This window comes from Haliotis rufescens, unplaced genomic scaffold (assembly GCF_023055435.1).
Source record: "Haliotis rufescens isolate VD_foot unplaced genomic scaffold, xgHalRufe1.0.p SCAF_6, whole genome shotgun sequence".
Taxonomy (NCBI): domain Eukaryota; kingdom Metazoa; phylum Mollusca; class Gastropoda; order Lepetellida; family Haliotidae; genus Haliotis; species Haliotis rufescens.
This window is the reverse complement of record NW_025964334.1, coordinates 52,424,620-52,438,262: the sequence shown is the minus strand read 5'-3', so window position 1 is coordinate 52,438,262 and position 13,643 is coordinate 52,424,620.

Here is a 13,643-nt window from a genome sequence, read left to right as displayed (position 1 = left end):
CGTCAAATATTTATCAAAGTAACTAAATAGTGCATATGATATTTATGAATACTTTTCTTTTTCTAAAATAAAAAGATGAAAAATGTCAATACGACGAACAAAGTCAATACGACATAAAATCGATTGTTAGGGAGAATGGACTAAAGTCAGGATGTTCTGTCAAATATTTATCAAACCAAATAATTAATAACAATAATTACGAATACGTTTTTTGAAAATGCGACTAAAAATATCCATATAACGAAAAGTGTCAATAGGCCATACAAACGATTGCTGGGAAGACAAAAAGGGAAGCCTAATTAATAAAAATTACTATATTTGTGAAAACATTTTTATTTTAATTTAGTGGTGAGAAAACCCACAAACAACACGTGGTGACCATGGGATAAAAATATTCTTACGACGAAAAATCTCAAGGTGAATTTTCAACCCAATAAGCAACGTATTATATATTTCAGCCAATTAGTTTGCAGCACACAGTCACTCGGTACGGTTGCGTTCAAACGGAATGGATCGATGTCTGCTATAGATGGATGGTTTGCTTGATCAAGGTCGATTAATACCCATGCCAGGCTGTCATTACATGGTTACAGAATGGTGTGTCAAGGTTAATTCCCTCATCAAGTTATGGGTACGATTCGATTTGGAAGGTGCAACTTTGTAAGATAGGCATCACAAAACAGACCTTCTGATGTTATCACGTATTTTCGTTAGTAGTCTCTTGAGTTGACAAAACACAGATTAGCAACAAAACTCTCTGGATGTGTTAACACGAGTTCCAGGATAAGACCCGCAAGGACCATCGATTCCGTTTGAAACACCCAAATTCAGTGATCATGTAACAAACGATGTATTTCACCCAAGAAGCTCTAAAACTAATAACACCTCATCGTCCTTGTCTCATTACGAAATCACTGATACCAAGAAACACACGTCCTTGCTATTTCTACACAGACAAATAATTACGTGTTTGCTGATGTCTTAGCCAATACTAAGAAGAAGTACTTTTAGATTTAATTTGATTCTTTCCGGTGAACGGAGTGCTGCTTCTGGAGCATCGAGTCTCTGCTACATAATCAGAGTTCGACTGATACCCTCTTCTAGGGGTTCCCAATTAGTTTCTTATTAGGGACAAAGAAATGATCCGTGTTTGGCGAAGTCAACAACCCCGTCATCTCGCGTCGATAAATCCGTCATTTGTCCAAGAAATCAAAATGGCGGATATCTGTTAAGTAGAGCTAGTGGTCATTATGAGTAATTTGCTTTAGTATCATCCTTACTAATGACAGAGGCTGTTTCAGCTGTAAGTAGTATTAGCGGGTAGTAATTGTAATCTTTTAATACGGGGTTTCCCAGTTGGCAATACCAAGGACACACAAGCAGACAAGCACAGATTCATGAAGTGGGGTTGAGAGTACTGCGCACTTCATAATAGAGATAATTAGCTTCGAACAGAAAGAGGCCTGCTGATTAAATATATTTCTTTTTAAACATCACATCTCAATACTAGTGTTTAGCCAAGACCGTAGCTTAATTAATTAATTGGTAGTTTTAACAAGAGCTTTCTAGATTCGTAGAATCGACGTCGTTGATGAAGGAGTTTGCTTTTATATGAGGTGAGGTGGAATTAGGTTCAACGTGTGTGTGTGTGTACGTGTGTGCGTGCGTGCGTGTGTGTGTGTGTGTGTGTGTGTGTGTGTGTGTGTGTGTGTGTGTGTGTGTGTGTCATTACACTGGAGGATAAGTTAATCATACTCCCTGATGTGATCTCCTTCGTGCAGTCCGTGATTCACCAAGAATGTTTTGGTAACTGGATCCACGTCTCAAGTTCACGTCGCTTTAAACGTTCGTTATGACGTGAGGTGAAATGGGGTTTTACGTCGCGTTCAAGGTTATTACACTTATTTAGCGACGTGCATGCACGTGTATGTGTGTGTGTAGCTGCTTCTACTAGTCCGGACTGATGCCGATTTATAGTGCTAGCTCACTGAGATACCATGCCGCAGTTTAACATGAATAACCCACTCAGACACAGTATACTGACTCCGAGCCGACCAGTCCTTGTTTTAGCCCCTTAATGCCGAGCGCCAGGCAGTGTTACAACAAGTACCATCTTTTAACGTCTTTTGGTATGACGCGGCCTGGGATCGAACCCCGGCCCTTCCGCTCTCCGGGTAGACACACTACCACTAGACCACTATTAAGCGCCACAGTTTGCCATTTTGGATTAGTTAATTGTAAAGTCATGCAATTAATATATTATGAATATTTGAAATCTGGCAGGTATGTGTTAGATGCCGGATCTCCTGTTCTATGTTCGAATCCCAGATTCGCCCCGTCTATGATCAGTTAGTGTGATCATGGTCTGTCAGTACTAATGCTGGTGAGTTTCTCCCCCGGTAAACGTATAAATCCTTCACTACTGTCGGTTTTCCTTTTTAAATTGTATTTTTTTTGTTTAACGCTGCACTCAGCAATATTCTAGCTATATGACGGCGGTCTGTAAATAATCGAGTCGGGACCAAACAATCCAGTGATTGACATGAGCATCGATCAACTCAATTGAGATCGATGACATGCATCAACCAAGTCAGCGAGCCCGACCACCCGATCCCATTAGTCGCCTCTTACGACAAACATAGTCGCCTTTTCCGGGGTAGTCCTACCCCGGAACTTCACGGGTCCCTTTAAAATTGAGCTGAATATAGTGCTTATGTAACTAATGTACCATTCTGGTGACACTATATCAAGCAGAATACGTAAAACTGAATTCGTCTATCCGTTGTGTCCATCACTCCTTCAAGTATTTGCTTCCTTCCTATAGAAGCTAGACAATCTTTTTTATAACAATGTTGAAATAAAAACATGTTCAGATTAATTTTGTTAATTCATTGATATTAACTATTTGATTTGTGGTGGTGGTTAGGTCTCATTTTAATAGGTTAAGAGCCGACTGAAGGAGGTCAGCGTTGTCGATGTAAGTGAGTGAGTGAGTGAGTGAGTTCGGTTTTACGCCGCTTTTAGCAATATTTTAGCAATATCACGGTGGGGGACACCAGAGATGGACTGCACACATTGTGCCCATGTGGGGAATCGAACCCGGATCTTCTTCGTGACGAGCGAACGCTTTAACCACTATGCTACCCCACCGCCCCCGTCGTAGAAGAATGCAGGGGTCGTTGTGTTTGAGAGAGTTGATACGTATTAACTGTCGACATTTCCAGCCGCGGGCCGTTTGTTTGCTGTTTAACGTCGCACTCAACAATATTCCAGCTATATGACGGCGGTCTGAAAATGATGGAGTCTGGACACGGACAATCCAGAGATTAACATCATGAACATCCATCTACGCAATTGCGATACAATGACAGGCAATCAACCAAGTCAGTGAGCCTGACCACCGATCTATTCAGTCGTCTTTTACGACAATCGTGGGCTGCTGAAGACCAAGTCTAACATGTCAAGCTCGCTGACGTCGTTGATTGCATGTCATCGATTCAACTACAAGAAAGCCTACAATGCATCTCCCTCATCAAAACTCCACATGACGGGCGTATGATGGGTAAGTTCGGTGTAGTTTCGATTTGAACAGTATATCAGACACATTACGACCTTACATTTATATAAAAACAACAAAACCCTTTCAATATTCATAAGGAATCTCTGATAAAAGTCGATTGTACGTTTCCGATTATATCATAAGCATGTGCTTATGCATCCCCTTCAAATAGTGATGATACCAGGTGTTTGCGAAAAAGTGAGCGTATCCTGCCCCGCCGGTGGCACCCGTAACAAACACTTGCAAAGGCAAGACAATTTTTCACCTGAAAAAACACGGCAACATATGGTTCGAGTCACAATAGAGACCTTCATCACTGATACGTCAAAGTTGGAAAAGTCCTCCACACGTCTACCATAAAATCCTGAAGCCTTTACTGTTGTAACCTTCATCAAACAAATGTTTCACGATGCTTCATTGTTTGAAACTATTCATAACTGTCCGCCGTGGTTGTAGGTAGGAAATACCAAATAAATCCCCGTAATTCTATTTTTACCTGTGAACTGAGTGAGTGAGTGAGTGAGTGAGTGAGTGAGTGAGTGAGTGAAGAAGCTCAACGCAGACCCCAGGAGGATGGGGAGGAAAGCTGAAAATACTGATCGAGGATGTTGGTCACTGATGCTGAAAAGTCAAGGCTCACAGCCTAGGCGAACTGCGTGGTCTTACCCTTTTCGCAAACACTTGGTGTCACTTTATTTGAGTGATCCATTCATATCATTTGAGACCGCTATTTTGCCTTTTACGCACAATCGAATCGGCGGATAATTCAGACTGATTATTTTCTGTCTTTGAAAAGTCAAGGCTCATAGTCGTATTGAGCTCTCTGAAATATTCGTAGAAAATCATGGTCAGCGAATCTGGGCATGAACAATGAACGCAACGCTTGACAGTAAAGTCACAGGGAACATCAACATGACCTGCCCATCTCTTTCGATATAAAATAGATCAAGACGAGTTGGTAAAAAACATATTCGCAGCTTGCCGAGGTCATTTTTATCATCCAAATCATTCTTCGAACATGTTTAGTTTGTAAACTGAAGTAACCAGTAAATAGAACAGCTAACCAGCTTCAGTAGCAGAGAGGTCAGTGATGTCATTTGTTTGTAACGTCATGTTACGATAATGTCACAATGGCCTGTTAAGCATTGTGATGCCATTTTTATAGCGATTTATCATCCAAAACTGGCTCCCACAGGAGATATCGCTTGGATTAGATCAAGCGATATCTACACGGTAGATATCGCTGCAATGAAATAACATCACAATGCTTTGCAGACCTTTGTGACGTCACCGGTTACCATGACGTCACAATCAAATCAAATGACATCACTAATGGCTCTGCTACTGAAGCTGTTAGCAGTACTTTTTACACTGAAGACACTGCTAATTACTGTCTACAAATTGAAAAAGTTGGAAGAATGATGTTGATAGATAAAATCTCACCCTCGTGTCTTTTGATATCAAATATATCAACACTCGTTGATAAAAGTGGCAAAAATCCTCGGCAATCCTCGGAATTTTTCCACTTTTATCAACGAGTGTTGATATATTTGATATCAAAAGTCACGAGGGTGAGATTCTCTATATCTTCACGGGTCTTGCTTGATCTCACCCAAGCGATATACCCTGTGGAATCAATTTTGGGATGATACATTAATAATCACGTGACCAGTCGACCATCTCATCTGCTCCGGAGTCCCAGAGGAATAACACTGCAAGAAAAAAAGTTTTACAGTTATTTTAGGTTTATTGCACTGTTATATTCATGGGCATGACTTCGTTCAATCTTAATTCGGTCGAGGAAAGCATGATTCGTCTTCATTAAACATCCCTACAGACGTTGTATTTCAACAAGCCTGTGACATGTTTTAAAGCTTGGCAAGCCATTATAATGAAACATTGTGATGACTAATTAACGGCAATGATCTACGCTAAGTCGTGCAACCGGTTTTAATCAACATCTGACGCTGCTTAATTTAAGAAATTCTCAAATAAACTACCCATGTTATTAATTATTGATCTCCCTCTGACTACCTGAACAGGTAATTAGCGCGGCGCCTTTGATGTCAAAGAATTTTATAAATGCTATGTTCAAAAATAATTCTTTTGAGGCCAGTGAGCATGCGTGCAAGGAAACGATGAAAGACGTGCATATTATCATGAAATAACATAGCTTATGCATCAATAGCCTGAACTATTATGCAGAAATAAGGAATGGCGGGAATCGCATTTGCTCCCTTTTTGAAAAACATCAAGAGTAAGACACCACAGTGGAGTTTATTTATCTTTCAAAATCGATTTTGCTAAGAAATGTGCACACAAACATGAGAAATTATGATGTTCTCATATTATGATGTTAAAATATTTTTAAAAGTTCAATGCTATTAATTATTCTGTTATACAGAACTGTTAACGCGGTGAGTGTTCGACAAATAGGTTTTCCTTGTGTTAAAATACACACTTTCGCCTTCTTTCTTTCATTTGGACACTTTCAGAAAGTTTAAAAGATTTAAGAAATTTCAATTTTAGAAAAAAATTAATACCTAATATAAACCAGCAGGTGTCCTTAATACTACATGGGTCTCAAAATACCCTCGTCTGGGAATCTAAACACAATCTGGCATCATAACAAAACCCGATTGGTTACCAAAAGGAAACCTCCTGTAAAGATATAACGACGTCATCGACAGAGAATAATCAGTCTCAATTATCTTCCGATAGAGATTCCACCAACATTTATAAGTTGCCGAGTCTAGTGGTGGAGCGTCCGCTCGGACTGCGGAAGGTCAGGGGTTCGATCCCCGGCCTCGTCATACCAAAAGACATTAAAATATGGTACTTGTTGTTACCCTGTCTGGCGCTCGGCATTAAGGGTCTAAAACAAGGACTGGTCGACCCGGAGTCAGTATACTCTATCTGAGTGGGGTATTCATGTTAAACTGTGGCATGGTAACTCAGTGAGCTAGCACTATAAATCGGCATCAGTCCGGATGAGTACAAGCAGCAACACACACATACACGTGCAAGCACGTCGCTATATAAGTGCAATAATCTTGGACGCGACGTTTAACCCAATTTTACCTCACCTATACGTTTCATTGATATACGGAAATAAACAAAAACCTAATGTAAACCAGAAACTGGCAAGAAATCGGGAAACTCTTCTTCCGGAAAGGAAACCAAACAACACCTTGTCATAAAATGCCGAGAACCTGACCGGAAACCAACACGGAACCGGGTAATTTGTTGGTTTACCAAATCTTGGAAACCTCCAGTAAACCAATAAATAGAAAATGTAAACTAATCGCAAGCCACCATGAAACCCAAGGTTCCGGAAACCGATACATGCAGTATAGTTGTTCCTGTGGCAGTTTAACGTATATACCGTTATGACCATTAACTGTCTTAGCCAGGACAATATTTAAACAAAAAACATCTGGTCTAAGGCAGCCTGAACAGTAACCATAGTTGCCATAGAAACTGTCGGGCAAAAACATGTATAAACGTGAAATATATATTAACAAAATAATTACAAATGTTATAAAAAACGTTACTTGGCTGAAAACAGTCCAAAACAGTGCTATCATACCCGTATCGAGTTCATCGCCATCGATTAACCATTTCTTGTTGGTTTCATTTTAAGCCACCATTAAACTTTGTCTACATTTTCTTTAGCCAGGCAATTTATTAACATGTATTAGTATACTCTTAAAAAGAAGAAACGCAAAGCCAGATTTGTGTGAGGTAGAAATATACATATATACGAGGAACCGTACAAGATATTAAGCCAAAAGGTTGTGGAGAGAAAACTTGGTGATTGTAGTCATCTCAGGAAAGGCCCAAGGTGAAGGTCAGCTATCATCTATAACGCGTATGTCTCCCGTTGGAATCGAAAGCGTCCTGACATCTCCTGTCCATGGAAGAGACGGGAATGCGAATCACATCATGGGGAATGGTTGCCCACTCAGCCTGCAACGCAAAAGTCGACTGCTGCAACGTCTGGGGATGTGGTTGACGTCGGCATAGCCGTCTATCCAATTCATCCCATGGGTTCTCTATCAGGTTCAAATCCGGGGATCTGGAGGGCCAGGGGAGAACATCAACGTTGTTGTGTAGACATGCTCTTGTGATCCTGGCTGTATGCGGTCGAGCGTCGTCCAGCTGGAATACACCGTTGCCTATGGCTGCAGTTGGGAGGACGTTAGGAGAATTTCGTTGATGTGTCGTTGAGATGTAAGACTGTCCTGGAAATGTACCAAATCTGTCCTGCCATGATGAGAGATAGCCACCCACATCATACCGCTACCCCCACCGAACCTGTCCACTTCCTGTACGCAGTTTCCGGAGTAACGTTCTCCCCGACGTCTGTAGACCCGTGCTCTTCCATCTCCTGGACGGATGAACCAGACATCTCTCCATCGCAGTTGAGGCCATACCCCGTGTTGACGACACCAATGCAGTCGTTGTTGATGCTGGTGTCGACTCAATATGACGCATCGAACAGAACGTCTTGCTCATTGACCCGCTGCTCTTAAACGGTTTCGTACGGTCTGGTCGGAGATTCAGCGCAGTCAGGGTATTTGGGATGCGGTTGAGGTGGCTGTCGTCGTCCTTGCACGTAGGTGGCGCAGTCGGATGTAGCGATCTTTGGCGGAGGTGGTTACTCTTGGTCGTCCCGACCATGTTAACCCATGCTGTTGAAACCGATCCCTTAGCCTTGTGATGGTGCTGGGCGCTACATTGAAAACCCTGGCTACAGCTGATAGGGATTCCTCTGCATGCAAGCGGCCTATGACGTTGTTTCTTTGCACTTCTGTTAATCTTAGCCTGTTGTTGAACTGTCACTGATCGATTGACGCAGATGCCAGGCAATCAAAAACCCTGCATATAGTGCTGCTTCAGCTCCATGGCCCTTTTGTTGATGCACTTGGTGCGTTTTTCCGAATCGTACGTGTTTCCCGACTAATGGTTTGTATGTCCTTGTTGTGATCATTTTGATCCGGGAAATATGTCGCTGACACTAGGGGCGGTCGGGTAGCCTAGTGGTTAAAGCGTTCGCTTATCATGCCGAAGACCCTGGTTCGATTCCCGAAATGGGTACTATGTATGAAGCCTATTGCTGGTGTCCCCCACCGTGATATTGCTGGAATATTGCTTAAAGTGGCGTAAAACCATACTCACTCACTCACTCACTCACTCACTCACTATAACACATTAAACCTCTTCATTTTACACCTCCTGGTCCGCCAATGTTGTTTTTATGGCCACAAATATCTGTATTGCGGTTCTTTTTTTTAAGAGTATATGTATCTGTTTTCTTACGTGTAGAGTGAGTTCCTATTTAGTGTGTCGACATCTACCAAGTTTCAATGTTAAATGATGCACAAATATAATGCACAGAAACCTAACAGAAAACAAAACGGACAAGGGCAACAAATAAAACGGCCATTTCGTGAGGAAAAATACTTGCTTCATTAACTTTAAACACTCGATTGAGTACGGTGGCACTTCTCCAGCGCATCTTACAAGGTACTGATGCTTCTGCACCCATCATTGGTGATTCCAGCATTCTTCATCTCTCACAGAATCTATCAGTGTCCATCATCACAGATTCACCAACACCCGAGCGCACAGCCGAAAATGGATTCACCAGCTTGGTATATACGTTACGCTATAATTGGCGTTATCTTACGTAAAACCGACAAAACCCATTACCGGGAGTAGCGAATATGTCCTGGGGGACATATTACATATTCATTTCGATTTTGGATAATTAATTTTAGTCCCTTTGAGAGAGATAGTGTCGGTTCATCATCGTCGCTATCGCCGATAGGTCTCATCAACTGTGTTTATCTTTGTCGGCATGGGGAATAGACGCATCAAACTTGAGAACCTGAAGGTTTAGACTGTTGTTTCTTGTCTGTAGTCAAACTGCTAATTTAACAGGATCTCGGAACGTCAGTGTGTGATATTTTCGATATCGTCAGTGAGAAACCCACGTGATGCTGAACTTGCCTGTAACCCATATGGACTCTTTGGTTTTAAGTGGGCGGTGGTAAATGATGTTTTTTTATTGTTCGCATGACAAATGTGTTGCGTCAATTCTTTGAGTCCCTCAGCCCTTGACGTGCTTAAAATGTTGCTATTGCCACACTTAGACAAACTAGAACCAAGACAATCTTTTTACACCAATGTTCAACTATAAATAATCTTTGGATTAATTATGTTTTTGACATTTCTAAACCCTAAGCGAAGAAGCGGGGGATCCGGTCGTCTATGTCGCAGCAATTTAAGGAAGGGAAATTTGTGTCGTCGCTGTAGACGAGGGTAGGAGGCGTTGTGGTTGAAAGAGTTGACACGTATTTCTTTGGTGCTGACAATGTCTACATTACTGGTTGGTTGGTTGGTGTGTCGTTTAACGCCGCACTCAGCAATATTCCAGCTATATGACGGCGGTCTGTAAATAATCGATTCTGGACCAGAAAATCCAGTGATTAATATCATGAGCATCGATCCACGCAATTGGGATCGATGACATGCATTAACCAAGTCAGCGAGTCTGACCACCCGATCCCGTAAGTCGCCCCTTACGACAAGCATAGTCGCCTTCTACAGCAAGCATGGGTTTTAATATGGGCCTTTTTAAGCCACGTATAACATGATTAATGAGTAAACATATATAATAAATTATATCATAATATATTACGTTTGCATGCGTCTACTCAGTTCATTGAAGTACATTGTTACGTGGCATATATTGGATATCATTTATGATGATTGTTAGTGGCAGCAACATGAATGAGGCACTCGTAAAATCTCGTCTCGTCTGAGAGTTATCGGCTGTGTAAACAATGTTCAGGAGGCTACATGATTCGAGGAGTTCGAGAGGTGACAGTTTCGAGAAGGCTGACTGCACTTAAGAAAACTGGGTATTCGAGCCCTTTCTGTCTTTGATGACCTGACTTGACCGTCTACTTGACCAGTGAGGACGAGATGCTTGTCTGAAAACATCGATAACCTGCCCCAGCCTCTAACACTGTTTCCGGATTCAACGGTGCACATGCCTCCCCCAAGACGAGAGACGTCACAGACAATAATCAGCCAGCTAAGCTGTTAAAATGAGCATCGGACCAAAATTGAAATGTCAAAAAAATGACGAAAACGAAATTATTGTTTTAAAAAAAACCTCTCAGTATCGCGTATGTGATCAACGTGATGCAATCACATTCTGGCACCGTCGTCTCATGCTCCCAATAACTGTCTGGGTTCTTGCCAAGGGAAGATTGTTCCACTCTTCATTAAGGTGAGGTGAGGTGAAATTGGGTTTAACGTCGCATCCAAGGTTATTGCACTTATATAGCGACGTGCATGCACGTGTGTGTGTGTGTGTGTGGCTGCTTGTACTAGTCCGGACTGATGCCGATTTATAGTGCTAGCCCACTGGGATACCATGCCGCAGTTTAACATGAATACCCCACTCAGACACAGTATACTCACTCCGAGCCGACCAGTCCTTGCTTAAGCCCCCTAATGCCGAGCGCCAGACAGGGTAACAACAAGTACCATCTTTTAACGACTTTTGGTATGACGCGGCCGGGGATCGAACCCCGGACCTTCCGCTCTCCGGGCGGACGCTCTACCACTAGACCACGGAGGCGGTTTCTTCATTAAGAGCATTGCTGGGTACCCGTAGAGTAGCCGGGAAGTCAGGGCGTCACGAGAGGGAGATCTGCAGCTCATGACACTTGTGTTCGATGGGGTTGAGGTCTGGTCACCGGACTGGCCACTCCAAGCAGATGATGGTCTCCTTGTCTAAGAAGGCATTAACGACTCTGCGTCGTGCGTTAACGTCCATAAGGATAAGTTTGGTCCGATTGCACCAGCATTCGGTCTCACGGACACATCCAGAGTGTCATACCTGTAGAGCATACCTGCCATCGTGGCCCGCTTAAGGACATGGCGATCGGTTCTTCCAGCTCTACTGATCCGACCCCACTTCATGATTGATCCACCTCCATAGCGGTCATGTCTCCTTGTCTACGCCACATACGTGCACGGATATCTGTGAAGTCAAGACAGTATCTCCATTCATCAGTGAAAAGTACCAAGTCTATTCCTGGTCTGTCCAATTGACGTGATCTTCAGCCCAATGGAAACGTGTCAGTGGGACGCACTGTCAGAGTAGAGACGTGAACGCCACTGTTGTTCCGCATGTCATTTCTGAGTGTGTTGGCAGTCACGAAGTGGAGACTTCCGCAATCTTCCTGCAATAAGAAGAAACCTGTCTTCCGCTGTCTGGTGCAACGCTGTCGCCCACTTGCATGTCGCTGGGTAGTAGTGCAAACGTCTGGTATCGACTCCATGCCCTGCTGATCACACTTTGGCTGACACCAAAGACAATTGCTACGTAACGTTGTGTTGACCCAGTTTCATGCATGCCTATGCATGTGCACATTCTTTGGTCGTCAGACGACGTCTTACGTGCATTCAGCTGTTACAATCGGCAATAGCAAGTGTTGTGCTCCCTGATAATGTGCAACGATTCCATCATGGCACATCAAAACACAGATTTTGATGCACCCCGCGCACATCGTACCCATGACTACATCCCTCTGTCTGTTTTATCATGGAATTGAGGTCGTAGAGGGGTCACCCAAGCATTGTGTAGCGGGATATATATAATCCAGTGATTGACATCATGAGCATCGATCTACGCAATTGGGATACGATGACATGCATCAACCAAGTCAGCAAGCCTGACCACCCGATCCCGTTAGGCGCTCCTTCACGACAAGCATGGGTTAATGTTGAAGATCACTTCAATCCGGATCTTCACGGGCATCATCAAATTAGTGCATATACTCATATACTCATATAATACACTCGGTGAGTGAAAGGTATTTTGGATAATAACTAAAATCTAACCCTCCGAGATTGCTATTTTAGTGTTTAGTAAACTTGTGTCGATATATTTGACATCAAAGGAAACTCGTGTGGGGCACTATACATGCATGTGACGTGAGGTGAAATGGGGTTTAATGTCGCGTTCAAGATTATTGCACTTATGTAGGGAGGTGCATGCACGAGTGTGTGTGTGTGTGTGCGTGTGTGTGTGCGCGCGCGCGTGTGCGTGCGTGCGTGAGTGCGTGCGTGTGTGTGTGTGTGTGTGTGTGTGTGGCTGCTTGTACGAGACAGGGCTGATGTCGATTTTATAGAGGTAGCCCACTGAGATGCCATGCCGCAGTTACCATGAGATACCATGAATACCCCACACAGACACAGTAAACTGACTCCGAGTCGACCAGTCCATGCTTCAACCCCTTAATGCCGAGCGCCAGGCAAGGTAACAACAAGTGCCATCTTTTAACGCCTTTAGGTATGACGCGGACGACAATCGAACCCCGGACCTTCCGCTCTCCGGGCAGACCATCTACCACTAAACCACGGAGGCGGTTGACACTTTAAGTCCACATAACATGTCACCTTAAACATATTTGTCCGTTTATGCACAATCACGTGACAAACACAACAATCGCAGATCAGCCATCCTTCAAAACACTTTCTCTCTGAAACTCCATACCGTCCTTTGGTCGATAGCAAAAAGGTCACGTCATACCAAAGACACGTCCCGACCACGAGAATAATCTCATAAGCGTATTTTTAACCATTAAGGATTTCCCCCAGCATAATCCACGTTCTTAATCAAGGCAATATTAATGTTTTATAACAGAAATACCCACACAGCTATCGATTGTTTAGCATCAGCGTTTAAACCAAAAGAACACCAACGAAAGGAAGCTAATAACTATTGGTCAATACCATGTCGAAGGCCCAACGTCGAGATGTGTCCCTAATTAGAATATTAACCTCACATGTCGGAGTTAATTAGCCGGCAGGAAGTTTCAATTAGTCGGTATCTAACCTGGGCGAATAGAGATAAAATGGCGGGTGTGAACTTTCAAGTTGAAACTCGTGGAGAATCGAAGAGTCGTAAGACGACACCTGCAAGATTCCGCTTCGAACTTCTTGGATTAAAATATTTGAAGTATGGTTTATAAACAGGATTAGAGGAGACTCTAAAAGA